The sequence below is a fragment of the Aotus nancymaae genome, unplaced genomic scaffold, assembly GCF_030222135.1.
Source record: "Aotus nancymaae isolate 86718 unplaced genomic scaffold, 86718_ANA_hifiasm-v0.15.2.pri h1tg000141l, whole genome shotgun sequence".
In the NCBI taxonomy this organism is placed as follows: domain Eukaryota; kingdom Metazoa; phylum Chordata; class Mammalia; order Primates; family Aotidae; genus Aotus; species Aotus nancymaae.
In genome coordinates, this window is record NW_026988556.1 from 1650802 (window position 1) to 1670661 (window position 19860).

General features: G+C 41.3%; 1 pseudogene; it reads right to left on the reverse strand.

Moving 5' to 3' along the window:
• LOC135272898 (dynein axonemal heavy chain 6-like) overlaps nt 1-19860 on the reverse strand; it is a 42561-nt pseudogene that overhangs the window by 5434 nt on the left and 17267 nt on the right.

Genomic DNA, 19860 nt, shown 5'->3' on the forward strand with positions numbered 1-19860 from the left:
CAAATGGCAGTATTAAACTCATATATATTATTAACGGGATAAAAAGCCAAAACCCATCGGTATGCTGTGTCCAGACCCATCTCACATGCAACGACACACAAAGACTCAAAACAAAGGGATGGAGGAAGATTTACCAACCAAACGGAGAGCAAAAATAAATAAATAAATAAAAAGCAGGAGTTGCAACTCTCATCTCTGATAAATAGACTTTAAAGCAACAAAGATCAAAAGAGGCAAAGAAGGACATTCACCCAATACAGGAGCACCCAGATACATAAGACAAGTTCTTAATGACTTATAAGAGACTTAGCCTCCCACACAATAATAGTGAGAGACTGTAACATCACATTGTCAATATTAGACTGATCAACGAGATAGAAAATTAACAAGGACATTCAGGACTTGAACTCAGACCCGGAACAAGTAAACTTAATAAACATTTACAGAACTCTCCACTTCAAATACACAAAACATACATTACCACCTCACACCTATTCCAAAAGTGACTACATAATTGGAAGTAAATCACTCCTCAGTAATCACATAGCATTTCATAGGTTTAAATGAAATATTGGTTGGCTGCTTGTTTGTTATTTTCTTCCCTTATTCCTTCCTGTCTCCATTGTTAAGCACAATTACTGGCATAAAAGAGGTTTTCAATTCCCATTTTAAGACTGCATTCTAGCCTGGGCAATAAAGCAATACTCTCATTCTCTCTCCCTCTTTCTCTTCCTTTTTCTTCCTCTTCTTCATTCTTTTTTTTTTCTTTCTCTCTTTCTTTCTTCAAAAAAAAAAAAAAAAAAAACAAATAAAATAAAAGAATATCTGGCAAAAAAAAAAAAAAAAAAAAGAAATGGAAGCACCTGGGATCTTTCCTATCAGGGTGAAGAGGAAAGAAGCCTGTGTGAGGAAGCGAGTGCTGAGTCCTGACTCCTTCTGGGGGTCCCAGAAGGTAACTGATGGGAAGCTGCCTGACACTCACTTAGGGTCGGGGAGCAGGCTTACTAGGTGGGTGTTGAATCCACTGCTTCTACATCAGAGCTTGGATTGCTGATAGAGAGAACTCAAAACACTTTAAGGTCATAAGAGAAATAAAAGTCATATTTAATACTTTTAAGTCAAATCAGAATTAACACCATTTTGCTCACATAGAAATTATTCAAACCTTTCTCCCCCATTAGGAAAGATTTCTGGCCTGGTTCTTTTTCAGTGCTTAGGTGGCACCTTCTCACTCACTCAGCTGGCAGAGCAAAGCTGATCCCTTGGCAATCCAGTAGTCATTGGACCGCTTGGAGGGTAAGAGGACGGTTACCACAAAGTTGGTTGAATGTCCTAGTTGAGGATATAGGAAAAAAAGGGTTGTTACATAGATAATAGCTTCCACATACACAGAGAGAGGCTACTAAGAGTCAAGACATCTGGGTTCCAGGCCTGACTGCCCTAAAGATGTTGGACAAATAGTCCTTTATGGGTCTGTTTTATGCTCTATAAAATGAAGATTTTAGAACAAATAATTATTTAGGACTCATCCAGCTTAGACTTCACAGAGGTTTTTTTTTTTTGAGACAGGGTCTCACTCTATCACCCAGGCTGGAGTGCAGTGGTGTGATCTCAGCTAGCTGCAACCTCTGCCTTCCTGGGTTCAAGTGATTCTCCTACCTCGGCCTCTTGAGTAGCTAGGACTATAGGCGCATATCACCATGCCCGGCTAATTTAGTAGAGATGGGGTTTCACCAGTTGGCCAGGCTGGTCTCAAACGGCTAGCCTCAAATGACCCACCTGCCTCGGCCTCCCAAAGTGCTGGGATTACAGGCATGAGCCACCACTACCAGCCTAATAATTTATTAATAACCAGGATTCAAAGGAGCTTCATATCTGGCAACAGTGATGTTTCTCTTAAATCTGTCCATTGGTAGGTTTCCCTCTGCTTCTTTTGCCGCCCCCTTGTAATATATTTGTTGAAACAACCAGACTGTTTGTCCTGTTAAGTTTCCCATAATCTGGATTTTGATGGCAGCATTGCTGTGGTGATTTTAAATATATTCCTCTCTTCCTGTAAGGGGTGGTTAGATCTAGAGGCATGACTACATTCAGGTTTGAGGGGTTTTTTTTCCTTTTTCTTATTTTGAGATAGGGTCTCATTCTTTTGTCCAGGTCGGAGTGCAGTGGTGTGATTATGGCTAACTGCAGACTTGAACTCCTCGACTCAAGCGATCCTCCTGCCTCAGTCTCCCAAGCATGCTAATTATTGTATTTTTTGTAGAGAGGGGGTCTCACCATCTTGCCCAGGCTGGCAGGTTTGAGTTTTAAGAATACTTCTTAGGTAGTACGTACTTCTATCAGGAAGCACATTGTGTCTGATTGCCTTTCTTTTTTGGAATATTAGTGGCCATTGATGACTACTATATAGGACTACCCCTCTTTTAAATAGCTGAAAAAGAGTTTCTGCTGATCCTTGTACAAAATGGGGTTTCTGTCACAGTTTCAGATAAGGTTAGGTTGTTGGTCCCCTCTCCTTACTGATTTGTAAGAATTCCTTATGCCAGGCTTCTATAGTTCAGATGTTTGATCCCTCCAAATCTCATGTTCAAGTTGATCCCCAATGTTGGAGATGGGGCTTAATGGAAGGTGTTTGGGTGATGGGGGTCAGATCCCTCATGAGTAGATTAATACTCTTTGGGATCGGGGGTGAGTTGTCACTTTATTAGTTCTTGTGAGAGCTGCTTGTTAAAGAGTCTGGTGCCTCCCTCCCATCTTGCTTTCTTCCTCTCTCGCCATGGAATCCTTAGACACCAGCTCCCTTTCGCCTTCTGCTATGAGTGGAAACAGCCTGAAGCCCTCACCAGAAGCAGATGCTGGCATCGTGCTTCTTCTATAGCCTGCGGAACCACGAGCCAAGTAAACTTTTCTTTAAAGTTACTCAACCTCAGGTATTCCTTTATAGAAACACAAACAGAAACAAACTAAGACAGTTGGATTTTTAAATTATTATTATTGAGATGGGAGTCTCACTATATTGCCCAAGCTGGTGTCGAACTCTTGGGCTCAAGTGATCCTCCCACCTCAGCCTCCTAAGTAGCTGTGACTATAGGCACATGATACCACACCTGGCTAGACAGTTGGATTTTTTTCAAAAAAGAAGATCAGTGATGATTAATTTAGAGACTTTGTGTGTTCCAAACTGTCTCTATTCCCTTCCCTTTGGAAGATGGTTTGGTTGCGTTTTGAATTCTGCTTCAAAGATATTTTCCCTCAACCCTTTGAAGATGGTTCTCCATTATCTTCTTACGTGCACTGTGGATAATGAGAGTTGACTGATGTCAACCTGATTCTTATTCTCTGGGATTTCAGTTCCAGCATATATTATACATTGTCTTTTCTCTTTGGTTGTTTTGAGAATTTTTTTTGTTTTGGTCTCTGACAGTCTCTAAGTATCATTTTGGTATGTCTAGGTTTCTTTGAAGATTTGATTATTTGTTGTTATGTTGCTAAAAATCATCCCTTTCACTTTGTAAGACCTCATAATCTAAGGATTCAAGTGTTTCTTTAGTTTTGGGAAATTACCAGCCATTCTCTTTTTTCAAACATTCTCACTCTTCCATTCTTTACTTTCTCTTTCCAGGTTGCCTAACTAGAAAAAATGTTGCAAATTCTGGCTCCTTCTACAGGGTCACTTCTTTCTCCCTCTCATTGTGCTGTATTCAAGGGGACTTCCCTGGCTCATTTTCTTTGCTCATTCTTCAGCTGTCACCTTGGTGTAAATGTTGAGGTGGCTTTCTTTCTGTCTGGTTTCTTTTTTCAGGGCTGTATATCAGCTTCAGATCCACTCAGTTTTGCATCAGGGCTTTCCATTTATTTGTCTGTTTACTTATTTATGATGGTGTTTTTGCTCTTGTTACCCAGGCTGGACTGCAGTGGCATAATCTTGACTCACTGCAACCTCTGCCTCCAGGTTCAAGCGATTCTCCTGCCTCAGCCTCTCAAGTAGCTGAGAATACAGGTGCCTGCCACCAAGCCTGGCCAATTTTTTGTATTTAGTAGAGACAGAGTTTCACCATGTTGATCAGGCTGGTCTTTAACTCCTGACCTCAGGTGATCCACCTGCCTCAGCCTCCCAAAGTGCTGGGATTACAGGCATGAGCCACCTTTCCCGGCCTATTCACTTATTTTAAAATCTCTTTTATGGTGAGTAAAAATGGATTTGGTGGAGAAAGAGAGATTTTAGTGTCTATTCAGGCCACCACTTTAAAAATGGAAGTCTCTACTTGTTAAACTCTATTTTCTACTCGTTAGATTCTAATAGAAGCAAGAATTAATTTATAATATTAATCTACACTCGGAACAAATAGAATTTACAATTATACTTAGGAATTTTGTATGTTTTAGATGGCTTCATTTTAAGTCTAGTTAATTGGCCCAAGGGAGATCTTGGGCCAATTACAGCTTAGTGTTTGGACTTGGATTGAAGATTGTATTCAGTCATTATTTGAACTAATCTTAAGAACATCCTCACCTGTGGTTGAGAGTGTTCCTGCCCGGGCCCCTGTTTTATAAAGTGGGGAGTGGTAAAGTGTTGGACTTGGCTCATAATTTTGTTGCGGTTCAAAATGCACCACAGGCAGCATTGGATTCATCTGTCCAGGCAATGCATCTTCTATCACCATCTCCTTATCATCCCAACGAAAAGCATCCATGAACATCCCATGAACAAGAACGCCATCCTCAGGAGAAGGCAACTGAAAGATATCCACATGTTTCAAAGTAAGAGGGGGAAAGGGAGCAGCAGGCGTGGGTCATTTCCTATATCCCATATCCTCACTAGGTAATTCTAAACAACACTCTATACATCGCTGTTATTATTCACATTTTAGAGAGGGCAATCCAGAGGCTCTGAGAGGCAAAAAATGTAACAATAATGTAATGACTTTTCCCCTTTTCATGGGAAGTGGGTAAGAGAGCTGGGATTATCATCTGTTATTCTTAGCAAGGTTTTTCAAGGATTTGGATGCCCTCCTAGAAGACAGATTATATATCTGAGATAATATTTGCAGAGTGCCTATGGAAAATTCCTTTTCGTTTTTCCTTTTTTTTTTTTTTAAATTGTGCTTACTTTTTAATGTTTCTACTAAATAAGAAAGAGGAAGAGTGAGAGACCCTGCCCATCAGAGTCCTGTGATTGGATGTCTCTCCTGGTGCACATTTTTTTTTTTTTTTTTTTTGCCAATTGTGGGCATCTGGGTCATTCTTCCTCAAACACTGAGTGGATTTGGCCAGTTCTGGCCCCAGGTCTTTGGATAATTGGAGCCTCACATCTGTAGGCAGAGGACTAAGCAGTGTGGATAATAGGTAGTGCATTTTATAGTGAATAAAAGGATGGTAAACTAAATTCTTCTTAGCTGGTCTTTGCTTTTTGGTGTCCTAAACTTTCTGTTTCTTGGGTGCAGCAGGGTGGGCCTTCCTGTTTTTGGACTGCCACATATGTTTATGCAGGTTTGCCTGAAAACTATCCTGCTACCTACTGGGTGTCCAGTATCTGGGCATCCACCCACAGGGAGCACCTTTTCCTATGCTGCACCAAGGCGACAAATGGGCTGCCAGTGACCTTGCCTGTTTTTAACAGAGATAGAGCTGTGTTTAGACCAGTACATACGCTGGTCACATGACATTGGCTGTTTCACTTACACCGCACTACTGGCCTGTCTCCTGGTCTGTTGGTGGCAGACATTTGCTAGGTGGGTCAGGAGACAGGCCAGCTAGACAGTCTGAGGTCTCCCCAGATCTCCGAGATTGTAAGGCATTGTCATGGCTCAGCACATATGACCCAAGCAGAGACATGGTGTGAAATGGGATGGGGTGGAGAGACAGAGCCCTGGTGGTCACTGTAAACTTCTGTCTGTTAGAATCAGCTTCTGCAGCAGATGAAGTGTGCTGGGCACAGGCCAGGGCAGCCTCCTGGAAGGCTCCGGTGGGGGCTTTTATGTGGGTGCTGCTTTGCCTTCCTGAAGCCTCAAGTTTTCCTGACATGGGCCTGGGACACCCTCCTCTTAAGACAGGAAGGGTCTTAAAATGATAAGAGGTGCAGACATGTTAGCAATTGCTCCAGCACACATAGCTAGTGAAAAAGGTGTCAGAATTCAAACTCAGGCTTGTCTAGTTTTTTCTTTCTCTTTTTTTTATTTTTTGAGATGGAGTTTTGCTCTTGTTGCTCAGGCTGGAGTGCAATGGTGCGATTTTAGCTCACCACAACCTTTGCCTCCCGGATTCAAGCGATTCTCCTGCCTCAGCCTTCCAAGTAGCTGGGATTACAGGCATGCGCCACCATGTCCGGCTAATTTTGTATTTTTAGTAGAGATGGAGTTTCTCTATGTTGGTCAGGTTGATCTTGAACTCCCAACCTCAGATGATTCTCCCGCCTCGGCCTCCCAAAGTGCTGGGATTACAGGCATGAGCCACTGCGCCTGGTCTGTTGGTCTAGTTTTTAAACCCTTGCTTTTAACCTCTTGCTATATTGCTTCTGTAAGAGGTAGAAGGTTATTAAAGGTAGCTAAAAAAATATTGCTTTGAAAATATTTCTATAAATCAGACTAGTTTAGGCAGTTCCCATCTGGTCACTGCTAACTGGGGAGCTTATCTTGGAGGTGTGATTGCTACCTTGCCCTTCTTGCTCCTGTTAATTGGAGGTGGTGGGGGAGTGGGACATGGGAGGTTGTCTGAAATCTTCAGGGACAGTGGGATAGAAGCTGCTTTGCCATAACAGCCAGGTAGGACAATACCTCCATGTCCATGGGCAGTTCTTGTCCAAACTGCACTGTCTTGGCAGCTTCTATCACTGCAGCTTGATCCCGATAGGTGGGAATTATGTTGTATTTGAAACTCAGCTCATCTATAGGCAAACTGTATTTTCGAGCATGATTTTGAAGAGTTCCTGTAATTATGAAAATCAGAAAGCTAGGTTTAAACAACACTGCTACTCTCCAGGCACTATCCCCCTTCACCCCAACCAGGCTGCCCTGGCATTAGACAGCCTTCCCACCATAGAGAAGACCCAACTGTTAACACCTTACTCGGAGTTCACAGGGTCAGGAAGCCTGTGGGTCATGTTGGGAGGTAAGAGCCCAAGAGATGGACAAACTCTGGCCCTGGTTAGGAAGGGAAGGAAGAAGGCCAGTCTGCAGTGCATTGCCCTGCCATGTGGGAGACAAAGCAGTGAGGCAGTTTCAGAGCCTAATCTCACTAACTTTAAGATTTTGCCCTGCTTGTTTTATATGGGCTGTTTAATAGGTATTAAGAATGAGAGAGATGCTGGGCGCGGGGGCTCACGCCTGTGATCCCAGCACTTTGGGAGTCCGAGGCAGGTGGATCAGGAGGTCAAGAGATCAAGACCATCTTGGCCAACATGGTGAAACCCCATCTCTACTAAAAACACAAAAATTAGCTGGGCTTGGTGGCATGCACCTGTAGTCCCAGCTACTTGGGAGGCTGAGGCAGTAGAATCAATTGAACCCAGTAGGTGGAGGTTGCAGTGAGCTGAGATCACACCACTGCACTCCAGCCTGGTGACAGAGCAAGACTCCACCTCAGGAAAAAAAAAAAAGAATGACAGAGATGAAGGGCTTGGCTAATTAGCATTGAGTTGCTAACAGACTCTAGCCCCATCTGAGGCTCTCTAGCCAGATTCCCCAAGGGCTGATGGAGGCACATAAGAGAATTTCTTAGAGGGAAGGAAGCTGCTCACAGCTGGGACCTGAGCAGGTGGACAGCAGTTGGTGCCCCCGAGAGTGGGTCACATGGGGAACTGAGGCACACTCTGTGTGTTCATGGAGGCAGCAGTGCCTGCACTTACGTAACCTGAGAGGGGCAGGGATTAGGTTGCTGGGGAACATCTGCCATTTCTGCCATCTTTCCTGTACCCTCAACAAGTGAGGAAGTGCAGGACCTTGTTGGATTGCCCTAAGATCAATATCCTCACTATTAGAGCATTAGCAGCCATGCCATTTCCCCAGTACCTCAAAACTCTGTGTATGACAAGTCATGCCTTTCCTGTGGGGTTTTTCTAGGAAAAGCACTGGTACCTGTTAGAAATCCTTGAGGAAAGAAGAAACCGGAGATCCAGTAGGACTTAGGCTGTCCTCTTTTGAGCCACAACTGAAGGAGAAACATGCTTATAATAAACATTATTTCTGGGATAGCATTTGTCTTCTAAAGCAAAGTCCTATTTGGGGAGAGCTTCTCAGGAGGCAGAATCTAAAGCAGCCCTGAGTTAGTCACCGCCCCCACTTCACTGCCTGTCCCATTCCCCTTCCTGTTCTGCCAGCCTGATGACTGCAGACCCAAAGCCTGGTTATTGTGGGATATGTGAGAGGGAGACAGCAGCAAAGTTGTCTGGGGTTTGGACTCATCTCAGTTGGTCTATACCTCACTGTGGGGTCCCATGAACTAGAGCTGAAACCCCAAGGATGCCTGGAATTGAAATGGAATGTGGGGATGAGTGCCTAGGGCAAATGATATAATCAGTGTAAGACCATTCTGGACATTTCTGTTTCTCTGGGCTCAGACTATCCATCAGTGACTATGGATATATTCAGTCAGAGCTTCCTAGGGACCTTAGGCCAGCTATGCCATCATATTCATCAAAGCCTAGTGAAGGGAATTTTCTTACATCCACAAATGAGGTCCTCAGGATAAGGTCTTTGACCCACGATCCTAGTGGCTTCAGGGATGGGTAGGCTGTGTTGGACCACAGAGCGGGAACCTGGTTGTTAAGGAAACTGTTATATACTTTTTCCATTTCTTCAGACATCACCACCAATCCAGCGATGGCTTTGTTGAGTGTTTCTAGAGAAGTCTGAAAGAACAAAAAAGGGATTTAAGGTGCTGGTGGCCTTTGCAGATGTCATTTTCCAGTCAATGACACACATTCATGGCAGCAGGGGCTACCTTGCCGGGAGATGCCACTTGCTGGGTTCTATCCTCTTTGTACACTGTCTGCTGGGCCAGACCCTCCAATATCTCCTGCATTATTACAATATATGACTGTTGCGATGTAGCACTTGAGGGTGGCAGTTAGTAGCAGAGTCCAATGTGCTGGAAAGAAGGAAGCAGAAATGCTTCCTGAAGCCTGGAGAAGTGGCTGGGAGAAATGCCACTGTCCAGCACTCCTCGAGGCCGAAAGAAAAATAGGCCTGACTGTGATTTGAGAATCACAGAGCGTGAGGAAGTGGTGGAGATGGGGACTGAGAACCACCTCATGCCACTGCTCATTTCTGCTAAGGGGGTTCCCCCAACCCCGAGAGTTAGAGTAGAAAAAATATTTTTTTTTTTTTTTTTGAGACGGAGTTTTGCTCTGTCCCCTCGCTGGAGTGCAGTGGCGTGATCTTGGCTCACTGCAACCTCCGCTTCCTGGGTTCAAGCAATTCTCCTGCCTCAGCCTCCCAAGTAGTTGGGATTACTGGGGTGTACTGCCATGCCCAGCTAATTTTTGTATTTTTGGTAGAGATGGAGTTTTGCCATATTGGCCAGACTGATCTTGAACTCCTGTTGTCAGGTGATCCGCCCACCTCGGCCTCTCAAAGTGCTGGGATTACAGATGTGAGCCACTGTGCCCAGCCAGAAAGGGGAGAGTCTTAGATGAGACTAATCTTCCAGCTGGCATCAGAGGGTCTCCTTGTACTGGAAACACCTCCTTAAAACATGTCTCGTAGCCTCTCCTCCTCTCATCAGAAGATGGAGGCAGGCCATAGTCCGGAGAGACACTGGGCTGGAGTGGAGTACAGGGCGATGTTTGCCCCCTGGCTAAAGACGAAGGAGAGCATATAGGTGGGTACGGTCCCCATAGGTTGCAGTGTTGTGAAAACAGTCATATATGGGGAAAATATAATAGGAAGATGTTAGAGGTAAAATTTATGTTAATTAAACAACCAAATAAGGCCTGGGACCACATGCACTTTCTTAGCAACAGGCGCTGTGTGGATGAAACCAGGCTACATATCCTTCCATTCTTTCATAGATTTATTTGAGGTTCCCTTCTCCCTGCACCTCTTTTCACAAGAGGCAGTGGTAGAAAAAATAAGTGCTTTACTTAGATTTGTCCTTAAGATCTGAGGAACCATCTGCAGCAGAGTGCAGGAAGGAGGCCCTTAGCCAGAGCCAAGACAACCTCCGTGTTAGACCTGGAAATAGGAAGAAGTAGCAGAATACTCATCTAAAATGCAGAGTGAACACATACAATGAGAGGTGGAGGGAACAGACTGCTGAGACCTTCACGATCTGCTTAAAATAGAGAGAGGTCATGTTGCAGTTGATTCTCCCTCAGGAGGCAGCCAACACACAGATGTATTAAATGGGAGAAAGAGTACTTCAAAGGCTTTCCTTGCCCTATGGCTCGAAGCCTATACAGGGTGGCCTTGTCACTCCCAGGACCTGCCCTATCCCACAGTTCTGTCTGGAGGAGAGTGGGTTCGCCAGGATGGCATTACCCAAGACTCCTGGGTGCTGCTGTCTTCCCTGGCTTTCTTATTGTCACCACAGTGCTGCCTGGCTGTTCCCAAGGGGAAGGGAAGGTGAGGCTGGGAACAAAGCCAGGGCAAGGCAGGAGCAGGCCTTACGGTCTAGGACTAGAGGTCAGGTGAGGAAGGCTTCTGGCACAGTCACAGCATGCCTTGGTGGGCACCTCTCTTCTGATGGGAATGCTTGGCTGTGATTCCTGATGGCCCTGTGGGCCACCTGACACTGGGCTCCTCCAGTTATGCTTCCATTAGGTGAATTCCTCCGTTAGTGGTGATCTGGGGTTTGTTTGGCCAGAAGAAGTGACCAAGGGAGATTTGAGAGTCACATTTGTTCACTCATACATTCAAATATTTATGGAAGATTTAGTATGTCAGTTACTAAGGAAACAAAGATGACAAATACAACAGCTCCTTTGTCTTTAAGAAATTCTTTGTTACAGTAGCCATACTCATGGGGGAAAATTATAAAAAATGTAAGAAACACAGTGGTGGACACAGACACTTGAGATGACGGGGCCTTGAAGATGGGACCCTAATTCATCTGGCAGTAGAGGGAAGGGCTGGTCTCTCCAGAAAGACATTATGGAGGAAGTGACATCTGAATTTATCTTCAAGTGGGTGAAAGTTCATGGAAAGGGCAAGACATAAGTAGCATCCATTTCCTGGTCTTCCTCAGAACAACAGCATCTCCTTAGTGCTAGCTGGGCACATAGTACTCCCTCTAGAGACTGCGTTTTCCAGCCACCCTTGCAGCTGGGGTGTGGCCATGTGATCAAGTTTTGGCTAATGGGATACAAGAAGAACCTCTGGATCACATCTGTATAAGGAAGCTGCTTTTCCTTGCCTCTCTCTTTCCTGCTTCCTACTGGCTGGCAAAAGGGGATAATTGGGGCAGCCACCTTAGACCCAGACACGGAAGTTGTCTGTTGAGACTAGAAGAGCCAACCTGTTTATCCCTGGATGAGCTCACAAAGCAGAATTAACTACCTCCCCTAGACAGGGCTCCCTCTAGGCTGTTAGGAGAGAGTAAAGTGAATATTTATCTTGTTTTGGACTATGTTATTGGGATCTTTATCATAGCAGTCTTTAGTCTATGCCCCAATTCATCCAATATAGAAGGAGATAAGCCCTGACCTGGAGACCTGATCAGGAGACTGAGAGAGGAGAGAGACTTAGCTTGCTGACTTTGGTGCATACCCGGCTAGATGCCATAGTCCCAAGGTGAAGACTACATACTCAGCTGACCCAGGGCCCATCTAACCAACAAACCTAGGTATTGCCAGCCAAGCAGCAACATCTGGAGACTTTGCCTTTCTGATAGGGAACAGAAATGGTCTTTTGCTGTAAAAGATCTCTCTCAGTTCTACCCCAATCTTATCCCCAAGTCTAGACCTTGAACTAGGCATTTGGTTTCCTGCTTAGCAGTAACACTTTTGCTGTTAATGCTCAATATTTGCTAATAGTTATTCTTTTTCTTTTATCAAAGTTATGCACAGAGAAACTAGGAAGACCTTTAACCATCATTATAAATACAAGGCAGTGCAGAGAAAGTATCTATGAACATAAAGCAGAGGATGAAACAGGTGTTTGCAAATTTCAGTGGCATTAAAACCATCTGGGGAGTTTATTTAAAATTCATATTCCCAGGCTCTGCTTCAAGAAATTCTAACTCAGTAGGTCTTGATTGGGATCAAGGAATCCACATGTTGAACACACGCCACAGGGGACTCTAATGCAGGCATTTTGTGTCCTGCACTTTGAAAAATTTTGGTTTTCATAGTCTTGCTTAAAGACTATGCTGTTAAATGCAAACTAGACATTAGGAACAAGCAATGAATCACTCCTAGTTGAGTGCTTAGGTCTCTGATCAATTTCTCGTGAGTCAATAGAATCTAAGGGTGTAAGTTAGGATAGGGAGGAGACTGAGAATTTGTAATGTTACATATCCACTCCGTCATTATTAGAAAATGGGAATACAGATTCATTAGACAAGGGTAAATTCATTTTTAGACCAACTGGGCTTGAAGAGTTGTTAGTGTATTCAAATGAAAATGCTGAAGTGATGGGAACGGAAAAATTTCATATTACACAATTCTCTACAAAGCTTTGATGCTCGATAGCAAAGATGGAAGTAAGCTCTCATACATGAATTAATTTCAGCAGGTTGTTAAACCGGTCCACTTCCTGTCCAAGAACAATGGTCAAGGAGTTCAGGCGTCCTTGAGGATCCTTGATGAAAAGGCTCTCAGAAGCACCCTCCATTTCCAGTTTTTCTGAAATATACACAGTGATTCCTCAGGCCAGTCATCATTGATTTGTTCTCACAATATTGCTAAGGCAATGTGCTTATCTTAACATTTAAAAAAAGCCAGCTTCTCTCATTGTTTAAACCAGATACATAGGATTTAAATATGATATTTTTATAATTTAGAATGCTTTTGTGATTCACCTGTGTTTATGTAAAAGCGATCATAGAAAATTATGCTTAAATTCATGTGTATCAGGGCATATATATATATATATATATATATACACACACTCACTGTTTTTTCTCTCAAACATTAAGCCATTGCATTTTATTTCCTCCCTTAAAGCATGTTCCCTATGGGTATTTTCATCTTCCTAGTGTGGGCTATGTGGTCTATGGCCCTGGGACAGGGGATGTAGGTCCCAAGTTACTTAAATGAGATCATAGAGAGACTGGCTGTGCTAACATAGGAGGAGGACTAGAAAAGGGAAGGAGAAACCTGCTCATTTTCATTCTGGTTGACTGTGGGGAAGAGGTGAGGGTTGAGAGGGAAGAGGATGAAATGGAAGGTCAGTATGGCTCAGTGGTATCTGCAAGTCTGATGAGGGGTTTGAAAAGTCTCCAATGTGGAATGAGGGGTTTGGCAGGAGGGCACAGGAAGGTGTGCCTGGCTTTGCCTTATTGGGAGGCAGAACCCTGAAGGCTTCATTGGCAAAGGCTAGCAGGACAAAGCTGTTGCCTGGCAGACAAGGAACATTCCAGAAACTAGGCTTGAAGAGTTGTTAGTGGATCCAAATGGAAATGTTGGATGGCCCAGTGACCCCGAGTCTCCCCCTCTGCCATACAGGTGTTTAAATCTCCCGCTTCCTTGCTCACCTGCACTGCAAAGGAAAGGTTGGGGACAGGAGACAGAGAGGAGACAGACTTAGTGTTTATCCCACATTACTGGCCATTATTTAAAGGGACTGACTGCATTATTAAACAGGCCCATGGTTCAAACTGAATGGAAAATGTAGCTCTTCTTTCTCCCTACAATCATCACATGCAGGCTCAGATGAAGAATCATATGAGCTACGAAAGAGGAAGGAACAGCATTTTCCTTGCATATCTGAGAAAAGTATGTGTAAACAAATGGCTATGACATACATATATCAATTTTTTTTCTTGACCACACATATTTGGCTGCTGGACAAAAATCCCATAGCAGTGCCAATGAGTCTAATCTCTTGGGTCCACAGTGCTGTGGTTACATGTCCCTGGTCTTCTCTTTCCACCATTCTTCTAAGGGCTATTTCAAACCCTCAGTGCATTTGTTGAGCTAATTGCTTCCCTGCGCTCTCAGTCTCAGCAGATGAACTGCTTAGCATTTCACAGTAAAAGTACAAGCTTTATGAAGCTTAGAGAGAAAAACCTCATAGGTGTCAGTGCGATTCTACAAAACAAGTGCACGGTCTCTCTAGCTGTCCATTCATCCCTCCATCTTTTTCCCAACCAGCACTCCATCTTATACTTATTGATCTTATATTTATTGACTCTATTTGCTTCAACAACAGAATTCTCTACCCAAGTAGACATTCTCTTGAGGGCCTGCTTCTAGAAGGCAGATAACTGACTTCTGAAATCACAGGGCTCCTTTTCTTCCAGCAGGACTCAGTCACTATTTTTTTCTGCCTCAATTTTCTTTTTCCTGTAATGACATCTCTTCCAAGCATAAATAAATAAGACATCTAAATCTCCTGTGGATCTAAGAAAAATCTTAAAATAGATCTCTTGTGATCATTCAGGGAGATTCTTTCACTTATCAGAAAACAAGGTGAAAGTAATTTAGCCATTTCTTCTAAATAGAGAAAAAAAATAAATGAATTCTAGAGCAGAACTGTCTAGTAGAACTTTTAATGATGACGGAAGTGTTCTCTATCTGTACCGTTCAATATGATAGCACTTGAAATGTGACTGGTACAAATGAGGAAATGAATTTTAAATTAAATTTAAATTTAGGTAGCCACATGTGGCTAGTGGCTATTTTCTTGCACAGCACAGGTCTAGAGACATTAGAATAATGAAACCAAGGGAAGCTCAGGAAAGTCATGTTAAAGTTGCGTTGAGCTGGAAACCAGTTTCCTCCTAATGCTTCTGGGAGTTGGGATGTTAAGCTTCTATAAGCTTCTAGTCTATAAATGAAGAGCTCCATGTCAAAAGAGCTCCTTAGGTAAAAAAAAAAAAAAAAAAAAAAAAAAAAAAAGCCTACATAATAAACAGGTTTAGATACCTGTTTATCACTCAGTTCTCTGAGTTTATTCCGAAAATTTCCATTACATACAGATTCCTAAAATTATTTATTACCTGGAACTCTGGTTTGGACAGAAGCAACATGTTAGTTCTTGAACAATTTCGTCATTGCTTTTTCCCTCTCCACCAGTAGATGACCTTGGCTGAACCTCAAGTATGGTGTTGATTAAAGTGTTGGTCTCTTTGTACTGTAATGGCAGTAAGAGAAAAGACTGAAATTCTCAAAAAAAAATTTGCAACACATATAATTACTTACAGAAGTAAAGGCATTTCTCTAAAACAATAATATTTATTTTCACTTTATTTTATTGTGGTAAGAACAATTAACATGATATCTACCCTCTTAACAAATGTTAAGTGTGCAAGACATTATCGTTGACTATATGTACAATGTTGCACAAAAGATCTCTAGTGCTGATCGATCTTGCTTGATTGCAAGTTTATACCTGTTGATTAGTCCCTCCCATTTCCCCGTCTCCCCAGCCCCTGGTAACTACCATTCCACTCTTTAATTCTATGAATTTCACTATTTTAGATAACTCCATAAAAGCTAAATCATGTAGTATTTGTGTTTTTGTGACTGGCTTAAGGAAATTTTATTTTCTATCTTGAAGGTAGAGTTGGTAAAATGCGGTCATTGGAAATGCCTAGTACCTAGTTGTTACTGACACTAAAATTTTTTTTGTTGAACAACAATGTGCTTAATGGGCTGGGCCCAGTGGTTTATGCCTGTAATCCCAACACTTTGGGTGGTCAAGGCAGGAGGATTGCTTTTAGCCCAAGAGGGATTGCTTTAGCCCAAGAGTTTGAGACCAGCGTGGGCAACACAGTAAGACTCTGTTCCTACACACACAGAACAAAAATTAGCTGGGTGTGGTGGTGTGCACCTGTGGTGGGAGGCTGAATGGGGGATAGCTTGAGCCCAGGAGTTAGAAGTTGAGGTGAACTATGATCTCACTACTGCACTCTAGCCTGGGCGACAGAGGGAGACGCTATTTCAAAAGGAAAGAAAACAAAAATAAATAAATAAATGTACCTAATGCTGCTGAACTGTACACTTAAAAATGATTAAAATGTATATTTTCTCATATATATTTTACTATAATAAAGAATGGTTAAACATTTTAAGCTAATCAGTTAAAAGAAATTATGAAAGTGAGAAAAAAATAATGAGAACACAGTTTCAGGTCATCTATTTAACTTTTTTTAAAAAATAAAAATATGGTCTATTATAGGAAATTGAGTTAATCAATTTATGTAATATTAATTCATTTTCAATATTATGAGTCTTCTCATAGCACAGAAAAATCCTCATGAACTATGCTTTAAGTGACTATGTGATAATTTAAGTTACAACGTAATACTACTTATGGTATGAATGAACTATAATTAATATGAGCTACTTATCTATTTTTTGGAAATTTCTAGTTTTTAAAATTTTATTAGACTTTTTTTTTTTTCTTTTTGAGATGGAGTCTCACTCTGTTGCCCAGGCTGGAGTGTAGTGGCATGATCTTGGCTCACTGCAACCTCTACTTCCCAGGCTCAAGCAATTCTTTTGCCTCATCCTCCTGAGTAGCTGGGATTACAGGCACCTGCCGCCATGCCTGGCTAATTTTTATATTTTTAGTAGAGACAGGGTTTCACCATGTTGGCCAGGCTGGTCTTGAACTCCTGGCCTCAAGTGACACACCTGCTTTGGCCTCTCAAAGTGCTGGGATTACAAGCGTCAGCCACTGTGCCCAGCTGATCTTATTAGACTTCAGGGATAGAATATGTATGTATGAATTTCATCCACCATTTTTGAAATTCTTTAAATGATACGTAGAGGCAATATTTTAAAACTGGGTATTACCATATTAATTTCTAAAAACATTGTATCAATTTATATTTCCAACAATAGTGTATCATAAAACCTTGTGTCTTTGCAAGATTAATGTTATTACTTAAACAAATATTTGCAATTTAATAGATAAAAAATAGTTTCTCATTTTTTGCACTTTTTTTTTTTTAGTGATGGAATCTCTCTCTGTTACCCAGGCTGGAGTGCAGTGGCAAAATCTTGGCTCACTGCAACCTCCGTCTCCTGGGTTCAAGAGATTCTTCTGCCTCAGCCTCCCGAGTAACTTGGACCATAGGTGTGTACCACCATGCCCGGCTAATTTTTGTATTTTTAGTAGAGACGAGGTTTCACCATACTGGCCAGGTTGGTCTTGACTCCTGACCTCATGATTCGCTGGCCTCAGCCTCCCAAAGTGCTGGGATTACAGGTGTGAGCCACTGTGCCTGGCCACATTTTTCACCCAGTCAATGTGCCTGGCCACATATTTTTTAAGATTTAAAGTCTTAAAAATTAAATTCTTAAATTTAAATTCTTCAAGATCTTAAAAAATATATTCATTGACCATCTATATTACTTGTTTATAAATTATTCATAATGTTTTTGCAAATTTTTGATTTTTAGCATTTTATATTATTAATTTATTAGATGATTCTATAATATGAAAAACTAATTTTTTCTGTTTTTTTTTTGTTTAGAAATGTTTTGATTTGCCACTTGTAATTTTTTTTTAAAAAATTTTAGATTCGGAGGGTACATGTGCAGGTTTGTCACATGGATGTATTGCATGGTGCTGAGGTTTGGGCTTCTATTGAACTTCCCCAAATAGTGAACATAGTACCTAATAGGTTGTTTTTCAAATCTTTTCTTCCTTCCTTTTTCCCCGCTTTTGGAGTCCCCAGTGTCTATTGTTCCCATCATTATGTCCATGTGTACCTAGCGTTTAGTGTCCACTTATAAGTGAGAACATGCAGTATTTGGTTTTGTTTCTGCATTAATTCACTTTGGATAATGGCCTCCAGCTGCATCAATTTGCTGCAAAGGACATGATTTTTTGTGGCTGTGTAGTATTCCATGGTGTACATGTTCCACATTTTCTTTGTCCATTCCACTGTTGATGGACACCTATGTTGATTCTATGATCCTATGTCTTTGAGATTGTGAATAGAGCTGTGAACATATGAGTGCATGTGTTTTTTTGGTAGAATGGTTTATTTTCCTTTGGGTCTATATCCAGTATGGGATTGCTGGGTTGAATGTTACTTATATTTTCAGTTTTTTTGAGAAATCTCCAAATTGCTTTTCACAGGGGCTGAACTAATTTACAATCCCACCAACAGCGCATAAGCATTCTGTTTTTTCTATAACCTTTACCAATATGTAATTTTTTGACTTTTTAATAATTGCCATTCTGACTGGTGTGAGATGGTATCTCAATGTGGTTTTGATTTGCATTTCTCTGATGATTAGTGATGTTGAGCATTTTTTCATGTTTGTTGGCTGCTTGTATGTCTTTTTTTTTGAGAAGTGTCTATTCATGTCCATTGCCCCCTTTTAATGGGGTTGTTTTTTGCTTGTTGGTTTCTTTAAGTTCCTTATAGATTTTGGATATTAGTCTTTTTGTCAGATGCATACTTTGCACATATATTTTCCCATTCTGTAGGTTGTCTGTTTACTCTCTTGATAGTTTCTTTTGCTAGGCAGAAGCTCTTCATTTTAATTAGGTCACAATTATCAATTTTTGTTTTTGTTGCATTTGCTTTTGAGGTCTTAGCCATAAATTCTTTGCCTAGGCCAATGTCCTGGTATTCCCTAGGTTTTCTTCTAGGATTTTAATAGTTTGAGGTGTCACATTTAATTCTTTAATTCATCTTGAGTTAATTTTTGTATATGATGAGAGGTAGGAGTTGAGTTTTATTCTTCTGTATATGGTTAGCCAGTTTGCTTAGCACCACTTATTGAATAGAGTGTCCTTTCCCATTGTTTATTTTTGTCAACTTTGTTGAAGATCAATTGGTTGTAGGTATGTAAATTTATTTCTGTGTTCTCTATTCCATTGGTCTACGAGTCTATTTTTTGTACCCGTACCATGCTGTTTTGGATACTGTAGTCTTATATAATACCTCTGGCTTTGTTCTTTTTTCTTAGAATTGCTTTGATAATTCAAGTTCTTTTTTGGTTTCCTGAATTTTAGAATGTTCTTTTCTAATTCTGTGAAAAATGATGTTGGTAGTTTGACAGGAATAGATTAAAATGTGTGATTGCTTTGGGCAATATGGGCATTTTTATGATATAAATTCTTCCAATCCATGAGCATGAAATGTTTCTACATTTGTTTGTGTCATCCATGATCTCTTTCAGCAGTGTTCTGTAATTCTTGTAGAGATGTTTCACCTCCTTAGTTAGATGTATTCTTAGGCATTTTATTTTTCTTATGGCAATTGTGAATGGCATTGTGTTTTTGATTTGGTCCTCAGCTTAAACATTTTTGATGTATAGAAATGCTACTGATTTTTGTACACTGATTTTGTATCATCCTGTAACTTTACTGAAGGAGTTTATTAGGTCTGATAGTCCTTTGGCAGAATCTTTAGGATTTTCTGTGCACAGAACCATATTGTCAGTGAAGAGAGAGAATTTGACTTCCTCTTTTCCTATCTGGATGCATTTTATTTCTTTCTCTTGCCTGATTACTCTGGCTAGGACTTCGATTACTATTAATATGTTCAATAGGAGTGGTAAGAGTGAAAATCCTTGTCTTGTTCCAGTTCTCAGAGAAAATGCTTCCAGTTTTTTCTGTGAAGTATGATATTGGCTATGGGCTTGTCATAGATGGATCTTATTACTTTGTGGTATGTTTCTTTGATGCCTAGTTTGTTGAGGGCTTTTATCATTAAAGAATGTTGGATTTTATTGAATGCTTTTTTGGCACTGATTGACATAATCATATGGTTTTGTTTTAAATTCTGTTTATGCAA